Below are 11,813 nucleotides of genomic sequence, written 5' to 3'. Positions count from 1 at the left end.
ACCATCACTTGAAAAATAACTCAGAGCCTGAGATCTAATTAAGATTAGCGGGGCAGGGACCTCCAGCTACACCTTCTCCTGCTGTCTCTTCCCTGCAGCTGGAGATGGCCTGTGCCGAGCTGGAGGGAGCGCCTGGGAAGGATGCGGCCGTGGCTCTCGCGTGGTGATGGGGGCTGCAGCAAACCAGTACAGCCCATGGGCAGGGGATGCTGGGGGAGAAACCCACACTGGGAACTGCTCCTTTGCTGCACGGCTGGTGAAGGGGAGAAGAAACCCGGAGTCGTTTGCTACCTTCATCTTCTGAACAGCCTCAGTTTTGCCTTTCCAGTTCTATCTAACTGCAAATAATCAGAAGTGAGGAGGAGGAGGGGATGGTGTCAAGGGGATGACCCATCACAGACTGGTGGGTACAACAGCCCTCCTCTGATGCCATCCCCTGCTCTGCGCATATTCATGGCAACTCGTTTTTGAGGTATGGTTGGTATAGACGGAGCCGGGACGGTGTTCATCTTTGCTAAACACATTCCCATGGCAAGCGGCATCCCACGCCCGAACAGCTGAACACCTCGCACCCCCCCTGCCCCCAGCCGCCCTCCACCCAGCGTGTCCTCTGGCACGCCCCCGCGCTCCGGACTTCGCTCTGGCTGCGCAGCCAAGCTGGTCCCGGTGAGCTCACCAAGACGGTGAGTGGCAGGGGAGAGCTGCCGTGGCGTCGGGACAGGCCAGAGAGCGGTGGTTTTATTGCACACGAAACTGAAGCGTCCTTCCTCGACAGAGCTGCAGCGGGGAAAACCCCGGAGAGGCCGTTGGAGGAGAGCACGGATGGGGCTGCCGCGGCTGCCACTCCTCGGTGGAGATGCTGCCATGCCGTCCAAACCATCCTTTATTTTTTTTGGGTTGAGCCCACCCAGAGCTGCCTCTGCTCCCTCATCTCCACCTCCATGGCCAAAAGTGGTTCAGACCATCCCCGGTGTCGAGGGACAGGGCTGGCCGGCGGTGCTGAAGACCACCAAGGTGCCCATGGACGGTCCCTCTTGGAGTATGGGCACGCATATTCCCCATCCTGGCCCTTTCCCTGCCCAGGTCCCCTTTGCCTTGGAGGTGGTGATGCTCTGCTCCATGGACCCAAGGAGGCCCCTGTTCCTCACCCACCCCGTGACTTTCACTGCCTGCAGCGTCCCCCCCCACCCCATCGGTGTTGTCTTCGCCTCGGTCGTGCTCCAGCGATGAGGCAACGCTGCTGTAAAACCCTGGTTCGATCGCCGGGGCTGTTCCAGCGCAGTTATGGGGCTGTTAAAGCTGCAGGAATGCCAAGATTGCGGCCGGTCAAGGCCAGGGAGGGAAGTAGAAGGGTAAAAACCTGAAGTGAAAGCCTGGAGGTGGGGGTCCACAGGGTCTTGCATGGCCAGGAGGCACGACAATGGGCGAGCACCCACAGATGCTCTGGGTTTTTTTTTATTTCTTGGAGGACGCAACACCAATGCCACCATGCCGTGTCCAGCACGCAGCCAGCGATGAGCATCACCAAGGCGGGACGGCCTGGTGGGCTTGGTGGAGATGGGCTGGGGGACCCTCAGCGAGGCCGTGGTCTCCCTCTGCCCCCCCGGGGTGATTTCGGAGGCGAGGGCTAGAGGGTCCCACCGCTACGGGACAGCGAAGCACCCACACCCTGTGCCCGAGGCGTGCTGGGACGGGACGGGACGAAACCCAATGCAGCTTCCCCTGGGATCTGGAGAAGCCACCACGCATGCCCGCCTTGCGTCCCCAGCCTGGCCCAGCAGCGCCGGCGTGGCAGCGAGCTCCGCGCCCATCGCCGCCCACGGGCACCCGGCGGACACGGCCGTGACTTTCAGGATGGTTTTATGTTTGAACTTTATTGTCCCTTCCTCCCCCCCCAGTGACTAACCCAGCGCGTCTCCCCCGCGGCAGATCGCTGTCTCCCCAAGGTTCTTCCCTTTGATGTTTTCATAGCCCGGGCCTGTAAAGTTATCCATTGACTCAGGAAAACACAATTAAGAGAGAAAGAGCTGCTGGGCGGGATATTCGGGTATCTCTGCAGCTCAGCAAAGGATTGTGGAGCGGGCCAGCGATGTGGCTACCGGCTGTACGGTGATGGCAACGATGGGACAATGCCTGGCATCCCGGGGATAGAGGGACCAGCTCCCACAGTGCTGCCAGCCGGGAAAGCAGAGGGGCTGGGAAGGGAGTGCCAAAGGCAGGCTAAATTTTGGAGAGGGGGACGGAGAGGCACACGCCGGTGGCTTGTCCCAGCCCGGAGGCATTGGCCACGCTTGCCGTGACAGCAGCCGCGCGCGCTGCCCTTCAAACCCAGTCCTTATCTCCGTTATCCCGAGGGTATCGACCCCGCCAGCCTCCCCACGGTGCCCTGTCGCGCGGCCGCAGCTGGCACCGAGCCGTTACGGGTAACCAGTACCCAAAGCCAGCGTTTATTTGGGGTAATGCAGGCCCAGGGGAAAGCGAGGGAGGGGAGGAAGAAGAGGAGGAAGGCTCTTTTTTTTTTTTTTTTTTTTTTTTTTACAAGATATCGCCAGCCCCGCGGTGCTAAAGCGGTTCTTAAACAAGATGGATGCTTAAATAATGGATGGCAAACAGGGCTGCCGGGAGCGGGACGGGAGAGCTCTGGCCACCGCGGCTGCTGAGCCGCAGCCACGGGGCTGGGATGCCTCCGCGCCCCCCCCAGCCCGCGGGGAGCCCTGTCCGGGGGGTTTATCCCAGCGGGAGGAAAGGGCCCTACAAGCTTCCCCCTGGCTTTTTGTCATCGGGCAACTTTGGGAAGGAATCCTCCCTTTCCAGCTGTTTTCCTCTTCCACCCGCACACCCATGCCGTATCTTCAACCGTGGTGCATCTCCACCCGGGGGGCTGCTCATCCCACTCCCCACCCCCGTCAGCCACACAGAAACCGGTCCGGAGCAGGGGCTGGGGTAGGGAACATCCCCAGCTGGACCTCTCCTCGGGATGCAGAGGGGCATCACCCATCTTCAACTCGGAAGCTGAGCATCCCCAAAGTAGACGGACCCCTCCCCGGTCCCAACCCTCCCCCAGACAAGTCGCCACCCCAGAATATAACTGTTTCTCCAGCCCCCAGACCATTTATTTCTCTCCCTGGATAGGATCCCGTCCAAGTCCAAGCAGGGGACCCTTCCCACAGCTGCCACGGCCGGTTGGTGTGGGATAAAGGTGATCCAGTGGGTCTGGGTGCCCTCCAGGAGGTGGGGAAGGGCAGGGACATCCCCAGGTGCCAGTGCCCATCACCGCAGCATTGGGTGGCGGGACGGACCCCTCGCCCTCCTGGCACGGTCCCTCCCGGGCGTGCGGCAGCAGCGGGGCGGCTTCCCCCAGCGTGCCGACACCATGCCGTTCTCGGGCGTAACCCAATCGCGGGCGGGAGGGCTTCACCTGAACCCTCTAATCCCATAATCCGTCACCAAGGAGACCCGAGCATTACCCGGCGCTGCGGGAAGCCGAGGGGCCCCGGAGCGGGATAACTGGTTCCTGACGCCCCTGCTGAGTCCCGTCGCTTTTTGGCTCATCCTGACACTCCCGTTGGACAGAGCAGGGCCAGGAGAAGGACCAGGGAGATGGCAGAGCTGCTCCGCTCCTCCAGCCACTTCAGCAAAGAGCTCCAGCGCCCTCCGCACAGCCCATTCCCACCCCAGGCCTGGCCATTGGCAGTGTTTAACCACCCCCGCTTCCCAAAGCGCCTTTTTCGGGGCTGTCTTCGTGGCACCCTGAGGGTGGGAGGTGGAGCCAACCCCAGGGTTGGCTTTGGTTTGAAGAAAACGGGGAGCTCGAACTGACGGGGAGTAGTGCAAAACGCAGCGGGGGTCGTTAGCGTCCCTACAGCCACGCTTGAGCCCGTTCGCCTTCTGAACGCACCGGGCTTCCTCCCGCCACTGCACAGGGTGCAGGGGGAGGAGAGCAAACTCATAGGCAGGGCGCCTCAGGCCCTGCAGCCCACCCTGGGGACCCGCAGGGATGCCCACGCAAGCTCCCACCAGACACCGGTTCAGCCGAGCCAGTGCAGAGACCTTGCAACTCATTGCACCGATGGATCGAATTTTCCCAGCGGTTACCTTGATCTCTGTCTCTGCTGGTTCCTTCTCTGCTGGGGGCCTGGATCACCCGGGATGGTGTCCCGGGAAGGAACCTGCCAAAGAGACAGCAGCTGGGTGTGAGAGGAAGGAAGAGCAGGGGCGACCTGCCTCCCTCCCACACCTCCAGCCGGCCCAGCAGCCAAATCCTCGCCCCCGGCTCCTTCGCCTTCCCCAAACTCCTCGGCTCCATCAAGGCCGCCGGTGCCGTTCGTCTGCACAGCACTCGGGGCAGCAGAGCCCGGTGCTGGGTTGGAGCCCCAGGCGCGCGCCCCGGGAGCTGGGCCAGCGTGGGGGCCCGGTTTCGGCAGCGGGGATGTCCCTGCTCGCTGGCTCACGGAGTCTCCTTCCAGAGGCCACTCCAAAGGTCAGCGCCTGCTGCGAGCGTCACCAGAAATCCCACCCGCCTGCATCCCTCCGCCACCGAGGACCAAAGCCGAGCACCCACCTCCAGCCGGACACCGAGTGCCAGGGCGCAGGCTGCTGCTCGTCCCCTTTCCCCGGGAAAGTACGATTGGGAATATCCGGGAAAGCAAACCCGGGGCGAAACAGCAGCGTTTGGAGGAAAAACGTGCTGCAGGAGGACGGCAGCTCAGGTGGGGGAGCTGCGACTCCTCGCAACCCAGCCCGGGTTTCAGCTGCAGGGCGGCCTTGCTCTCCAGCGAGCGTTCCTGCGGAAGGAAAGAGCGGATTATTGCTTTTCTTATCTACAGAAGAGAGACTTTGGCTTGGCAGAGTCGCTTCGAACGCGAGGAGATTTTTCTCTGTTGCGAGATGCCATCAGAGCGAGACGCTGCTGCTCAAAACGCTTCATTTTGGTGAGGTGCCGCGGGACGGATGAACTGCCAGCTTCCAGGAGCAGCTCCTGCCAAGAGCGGTGCGCGGCCCGGAGCGATGCGTGCGATGAAACGCTTTACTTGCGGCAGGCGACTGCCTCCAGCTGAGGAATTGAGAGTCGTTCAGCAGCGCGGCCCCGCCGCCGGAGAGAACCGCTGCGGGAATCCGCCGAGGACGTCGTGTTCGGTGTTGACTGGGTACAATTAAATTAGATTAACGCGTTGCTTGCAGGAGGAAGTGATGACCTGCAGAGCTTCCAAAGGAGGAGGAATTTTTGGAGAAGGCTGGGTCTGTAGACCTGGGTTCACAGGTGCCCTGGGGGTCGACCGGCCTTGGGGAGACACCCTCCCCTCACGCCAAAGGGAGGGCCGCACGCGGGCGGGAGCAATGGCTCCGCAGGGCAGGAGAATGCCAGTCCCTCAAGCGCGGGGAGGCGAGCCGCCCTACTGCGCGGGGTCACGGCGGCGAGAGGCCTCAGCTGGCGGTTTCCAATAACCGAGCAGTGAAATATTGGAGTAATACGGTCTGCATTTTGGGGGGTTTATTGCGTTTGGCAGGCTCAGGAAGACGTGGTGAAAAACAAAAGCGACTGGCCGGTAGAATCCCATCAGAGCCATTAATCACCATCGAGCGCTAATATCCGCGTATGCCTCCCCGGCGATGTTCGTTACCGCGGCCGTTGGGGAGAGCGCCGTCCAGGCAGCAGGGCTGGGACACTGTCCCACCATCGCCAGGCAGGGCGGGCACAGGGACAGCTGCCGAGCAGACCCCCAGGCAAGCTCACGGTGATGGGGCAGGTCCAAGGGTGGGCTGGGAAGTCATTCCATGGGTCAAGGTCTGGATGAGGAGCATCAACAGCCAAGGACACCCCTTACAGCACAGCCCAAGGATGGAGGGATGGCCCTAAGCTGAGCTTAAGTGGGCTCCTGGGCTCGGGTGGAAGCCCCAGGTGAGGCTGCTCAGGGCCATTCAGGCCAATGAGTGCCCTCAGGGCCGTGACAGCCAGCTGTGAGATCTGACCAGGTTGCCTGAGGCTTGGCCCAGTTGGGTCCTGGAAGCCTCCCATGGAGGAGGCAGCACAGCCCCTGTGGGACAGTGTGCCCAACTGTCCTTGCTGTGAAAAAATCTTTTATATCCAGCATTTCCCACTCTTGTTTCTTTCGTGTCTGTGGTCTTTCCCTCTCCCACCATGCCCTGTTGCGATAGCCCGGCTCCGTTGTCTCGAGCTATTCTCCCAGAGGCTGGAAATCCACCGTCAGGTCCCCCAAAACCATCACCACTCCAGCCTGGCAAGTGCCATTTGCTGCATGGCCTCCGTGCTACTGAAACGTAAAATAGTTGTTCTTTTCCTTTCCTTTCCAGCCTCTGCTGGTGGATCAATGTTCAAGGTCGTATTTATATTTATTAGATTCATCTTAACAGCTCCCGGGGAGCGCAGCGCTGATGCTCAGAACAAATCACAGTGCTGGGGAGAGTGATGGAGAGTCACTCAGGAGAGCAGGGTCTCGGTGAGCATCCCTGCTCCCCACGCTGTGGGAGGGCAGAGCAGCCTCCGTGCCCAACCGTCAGCCCAACCCAGGACTGCTGGCCATGAAAACCAAAAGGCAGAGCTTCCCACTTCGTCCCAGTTTAGTTTTTTCCATGGCATGACCCGCCTTGCGGGGGCATCTCATCCGCAGCAAAAATCTGGGGGCTGCAAGAAAGTTTTGGGGGCTGGGGCAAGGCAGCAGCTTGGAGACCCCTGAAGAAAGACGTGGAGCCTGTCTCCAAACAAATATCGGTTCCTTTTCCCAGAGGAACCCAAAAGGATCCCAAGGGATCACATCCCTGGGTCCCTGTTTGACCAGGAGAAGAGAAATGACAGCAGAGCCAACGCACTTTTGGCCAAGCCTTTAGGAGCCAAGGGCAGAGCTACTCACCAGGATGCTTTGTCCCATCAAAACCCAGGGGGGAAAAAAAAAAAAAAACACCCAAAAAAAACCAAAAAAACAAACAAAAAAAACCCCCAGAAGTGCAAATTTGGCTCCAGAGTCCCAGAGAAGTTCCACTTTCAGGGAATGGTGCAAAATGCAAGAAGAAAACACTATCTCCTCACTTCCCCCTTTCCCTGGGCTCCAGACCCGTGGCGGGCCTTGCTGTCACGGGGATACCGCGATCTCCCGCAGAAGGGTGCCCGCAGCAGCTCTTTCCCCTGGGTTGGGGGGGTTCACATCCCAGAGGAGATGCTGGAGGCTCCAGCTCACGGTGTTGGAAGATCAAAGCCTACCTGCAAGCCTTCATCCCAGCAGGGAGGGGGAAGAGGGGCAGGCAGACAAAGCGGCAGCAGATGCAGTGACCTTTGCGTCCCGGGTGAGAGGAAGCTGGCGGTGAAATGCCAGCCCCACCAGCCTGCTTTGCCTCCAAATCTGCCGCTCGCCCCTGCTGCTGCTGCTGCTCTTCAGAGGCACTGGGAGCCTGGGCTCCAGCCTTGATCTGCTCCCGCGATTTGTTCCAATTGATTTATTTTTAGATTTGTGGAGCGGAAGAAAGCAATAAATAAATAAATAACCTCCCATCCCCACCCCCAGCATCTTGGATCGTGGTGAGCTCTTTGCAGGCTGCCAGCTCTGCGGGGTGATGGAAATAATCTCCACCCTTCCTCCACCCCCTGCCCCTCCCCAGCAGCAGCCAGCAAGGCATCCATCACTTGGATGGCTCGGCCGTGGAGACAGAAGGTCCGTGGGGTCAGCGGCCACCCCCTTGCTTCATCTCATCCTGCTGAACTCATGAAGTTCAACCAGGCCAAGTGCAAGGTCCTGCGCAGGCACAAACCCAGGCTGGGCAGAGGACAGGTGGAGAGCAGCCCTGAGGAGAAGGACTTGGGAGTGATGGTGGGCAAGAAGCTCAACATGAGCCGGCAATGCACGCTCGCAGCCCAGAAAGCCAACGGCATCCTGGGCTGCATCCCCAGCGGCGTGGTCTTGGATGATGCTGGCATCGCGGTGGGACTCGGGAAGCTGCTCTGTCCCCACCGCAGCTGGAAACCTTTCCTCTCTTGCAGTTAAATCACAGCCACTGTTGCCTGCCTGCTATTTATCAAGACCTAACTTCTTGCAGACTGCAGATAAAAAAAAAAAAAGTCCATCTCTGCATGCTGGCCTGTAGGAAGCGAAGGGCAGAGTCCTCGTCCTCTGCAGCAGCTCCCAGGCAGCTCTCCGGTCTCTGCAGTGCAGCTCGCCGTTGCATTGCTCCTGCGCTCGCTGAGAAAACGCTGCAGCAGGACAGGGAAGAGGAAGAGCCAGGGCAATCTCTGTTAAACCGGGACAAATTAAATGCCCCAGAGCAGATACCCTTCAGCCTTACTGAATAAACGCCCTCAAGAAGATCTCTCTACAAAACAGAGATTTGCGGTGCAATCTCAGTCGGCTTTTGGTCCGGAACAGAGCTGCTCGTGCATTTTTGGGATGCCACCAGCATAATAATTAATACATTATTCAATACGAGCAGTAGTTAGGGCTCATCCTTGCTGGGGCTGGGATACAAGAGGGGTCGGTCAGTCCAGGTACCCATCAGAGCAATTCTTCTTCATCCCCACAGCCGGACGATGCATTTGGGATGGTGCCCAGGGACCCGGCGGGGGGAGAGGGTGCCACGGGTGCAGCTCCCCCACACCGAGCAGTGGCACCCAGCCGTTGCAGTGCCGGCCGGGCGGGCGGCTGGTTTCGTGAGCAGAAAGGAAAGTCTCCTGGAAGAAGGGAGGCGAGGTTCATAAATCAGGGACTGCGGATCGCGCCAGCGGCATTTACGGCTCCCTCGGCACCAGCGCGCTGCTGGGGAGCGATGCAGAGCCCTTGCCTGGCTCGGCTCCCAGAGAATTTCGGCACCTCCTGTCCCCTACCTGCTGCTCATCCAAAACCTCCACTTCTCCACTGGGAAGTGCTGCTGTGCCCTTCCCTTCTGCCTGGCACAGGGAGCAGTACTCGGTACCCTTCCCCGCAAACTGCGGGTGCCCTGGAGATCTAGATGTTCAAGCAGGGAGATGAGGTTCCTCAGGCTTAGGAGAGGCTCCTTTCCCAGTTTGACGCAGTTTTGCTGAGCTGGGAAGCATGTTCTCCGAGGACTAAGAGCATCCGTGCAGCATGTGCTGAAGTGAGCTAGTTCTCTGCAACCTGAATCATTTGAGGCAGGAGAAAAGGCTTCCCCCAGTCCTGGTGCCTTGGCATCATCCACATATAGAAAACACTTCTCCCAGCTCGCACCTTCCACAGCATCGGTGCTTGGAACGACTGCAGCAGCTTCTGGGTGCTTTTTCCAGATGGGTGCATGTGGCAGTGGGATGTACGTGTGTCCTTTTCACTTTTTTTTTCCCCTCTGAAGATTCAAGCAGAATTTAGGGGCTGGTGTGGTTTGGAAACAGCAGCAGGAGGAGGAAACCACTGCGTTGTCCCAGAGCCCTTCACGTGGCCCGGAGTGAAGCGTTGTGCTGAGGCTGCTGGAGTTCTGCGCTTTATGTGGCCCTTCAAAATGAGAAAAGGAGCAGATGTAATTTCAAAGGAAGAAAATGTTGCCCTGAAGTCAGGAAATCCTGAAGCATCAGAAGAGAAGATCAAATGGAAACACTTCAAGAAATGTCAACAGAACACGTCCTGGCACTTTCCGAAATGTTCCCCGCATGTTTTGGGCTAAAACTATTTGTCAGGTTTGACCCCAATTTGCAGTTACTGAGGCCTTTCTCCCTTCCCTTCCTTTTTTTTTTGGGTAAAATTCCAGCAGTCAGAGATGTCACCCACCCCCGAGGACCTGCAAAGCCAGCTGTGTGTCCCCAGCTCCTGGTCCTGGGGTAGGAACACGGCCCAGCTTCTGGCTCCCATCTCCAGATGGAGCTGGCAGGGCTTGAGGGATTACTTCCAGCTCAGCCCTTCCTCCTCCTGCTCCAAAACAATTTTGTAAGCTCTCCCCAAGGCTTTTTCCTTTTGTTATTGCCTCTGGCTCAGTAGAGATGCTTCCTTTGACAGATGAAGCCAGTGCAGAAGGAATGCTGCAACCCAAGCATTGCTCGCTTCACAGTGCGGCAGGGGAAATCCAGATGGCTCTGGGAAGATGTTATTTTGTTCTCTAAACTGTCCCCAGTTCTGCTTTTGTCTATGGAAATCGCTTAACACATCCTGAAACACCTAGCAGGGAGAGAGGCACCAAAAAGAGCCCTCACCGAAGAGGGCATCGTGTCTCCTACGGAGCAGAAAGCACGTGGGGGAGGGCTGGGGGTGATGACACCCATGCACCGGTGCAGGGCTGAGCCCCAAAGAAGGGAGAGACAAAACCTGATGCTCTCAGAATAACTCAATGCTGAGATCACTCAATCTGCTCACCCTCTTTATCACTGACCTGCGCCTTCAGGATGCTGCACCTCCAACAAAGACGCAATTTCCTGAGCCCCGGACACCCAGGAGCTTGGTCCCAGCTTGAGGGGCAGAACATCACATCATGCCACCTCTGGCCGGGTCTGCTGGCATCTTCCCCAGAGTACTTGGTGCTTCACCCTGAATCAGTGAACTGCAAAGCTGTGAGTTTCCAGGGGAAAGAGGAACACCGCAAAACCCCAGAGAGGTGGCTCCCTGTGGGGAATCCCTCCATCCAAACCAGCACCGCAAGGTCAACACTTTGGGAACTATTGGTTGCTTCTGCGCTTGGAGCACACCAGCGGTGGATAACTTACATCTGCTTCTGAAAGCAAGAGACTGGTCTGATTCAGTATGAGCTTAGGTAGCAGCAACAAAGTCTAATCACAGGGATGGGTCAGGCTCATTGATCACTTTAAACGGCAATGCAAGAAGTCTGGCCAACTGCATAAGAACTGCAGCACGTCTCCGCTCCGCGCTGTTTTGTCAGGGGAAGTCACTTCCCCAACAAGCTCATACGGACGGGAGCACAGCGCTTGTGTTTATTAAAAATATAGTTTGTGCTTACGGGAAATAAAAGAAATACTCAGTGCAAACACATGGGATTCCGTGGGTTTTTTCGCAGTAAATGGGATGTCTGGACCCCCAGCACTCCCAGCGACTCTGGCTGAGGGAGGATGTGAAGCAAGGACATCACACCCCACTGTGCCCCTCCAGCAGCCAAAGTGCCAGAAGCTCTTCTGCTGCCAGCAAACCCATCGGCCAGCTTCAGCCCTTCCACGCAGATGTCTCTGGGTGCTGAGAAGGGAGAATGGGGGCAACAGAGGCTGGGTGGTCTGTCACCTTGCTGCCCTCAAGAACATCAGAGCTTTGAGCCTTGACCAGCAGTTGCCTCAGCTGTTTGCTCATACCTGCACTACAAACCACGATCTGTCATCTTCAGGAGTAGGGTGCTTCCAGAGGAAGGGGTGCCAGGCTTCGGGCATGGGTCTGTGTCTCTGTGGGCACAGAAACCACCTCAGGACAAGGGGAAGGGCCGTGCAGCCTCTTGGCGAGGCTTGGGCGCGTGGGTTGGGATGGAAGTTCTCCTGGTCTCCCTTCCATTGCTGATGTATCCCCTGCAGAGAGGTTCACGGGAAAGGAAGAGCACCTGAGGAGATCTTTCAGATCATTTCAGAGTTCCCACCATCCTACTTTGAGCGCAATATCTTCCAAGGGACACATTGCCACCCTGCAAAAAGAAGAGGGGGCAAGAACATTTTAAAAGATAAAATAATGCTTAGTCAGCCAGGGACCCTCTTGATACCAAGTCAGGATGCATTTTGGATGAGGAGCTGTTTTACAGACAGGCTGTAAGAGTCCTGTAGCATGAGGGAGACACGAGCAGCTCAGTAATGGGTTTAGCATGTACCACCACAGCCCCCATCATGTCCAGCGAAGCAAATGATTGCGTCTGCAGCATCAATCATTTGTGTCGTTCAACAA

Source organism: Chlamydotis macqueenii, chromosome 11 (assembly GCF_036417535.1).
Source record: "Chlamydotis macqueenii isolate bChlMac1 chromosome 11, bChlMac1.mat, whole genome shotgun sequence".
Classification (NCBI taxonomy): domain Eukaryota; kingdom Metazoa; phylum Chordata; class Aves; order Otidiformes; family Otididae; genus Chlamydotis; species Chlamydotis macqueenii.
The sequence above is the reverse complement of the archived record's forward strand: the minus strand, read 5'-3'. Positions refer to the sequence as shown.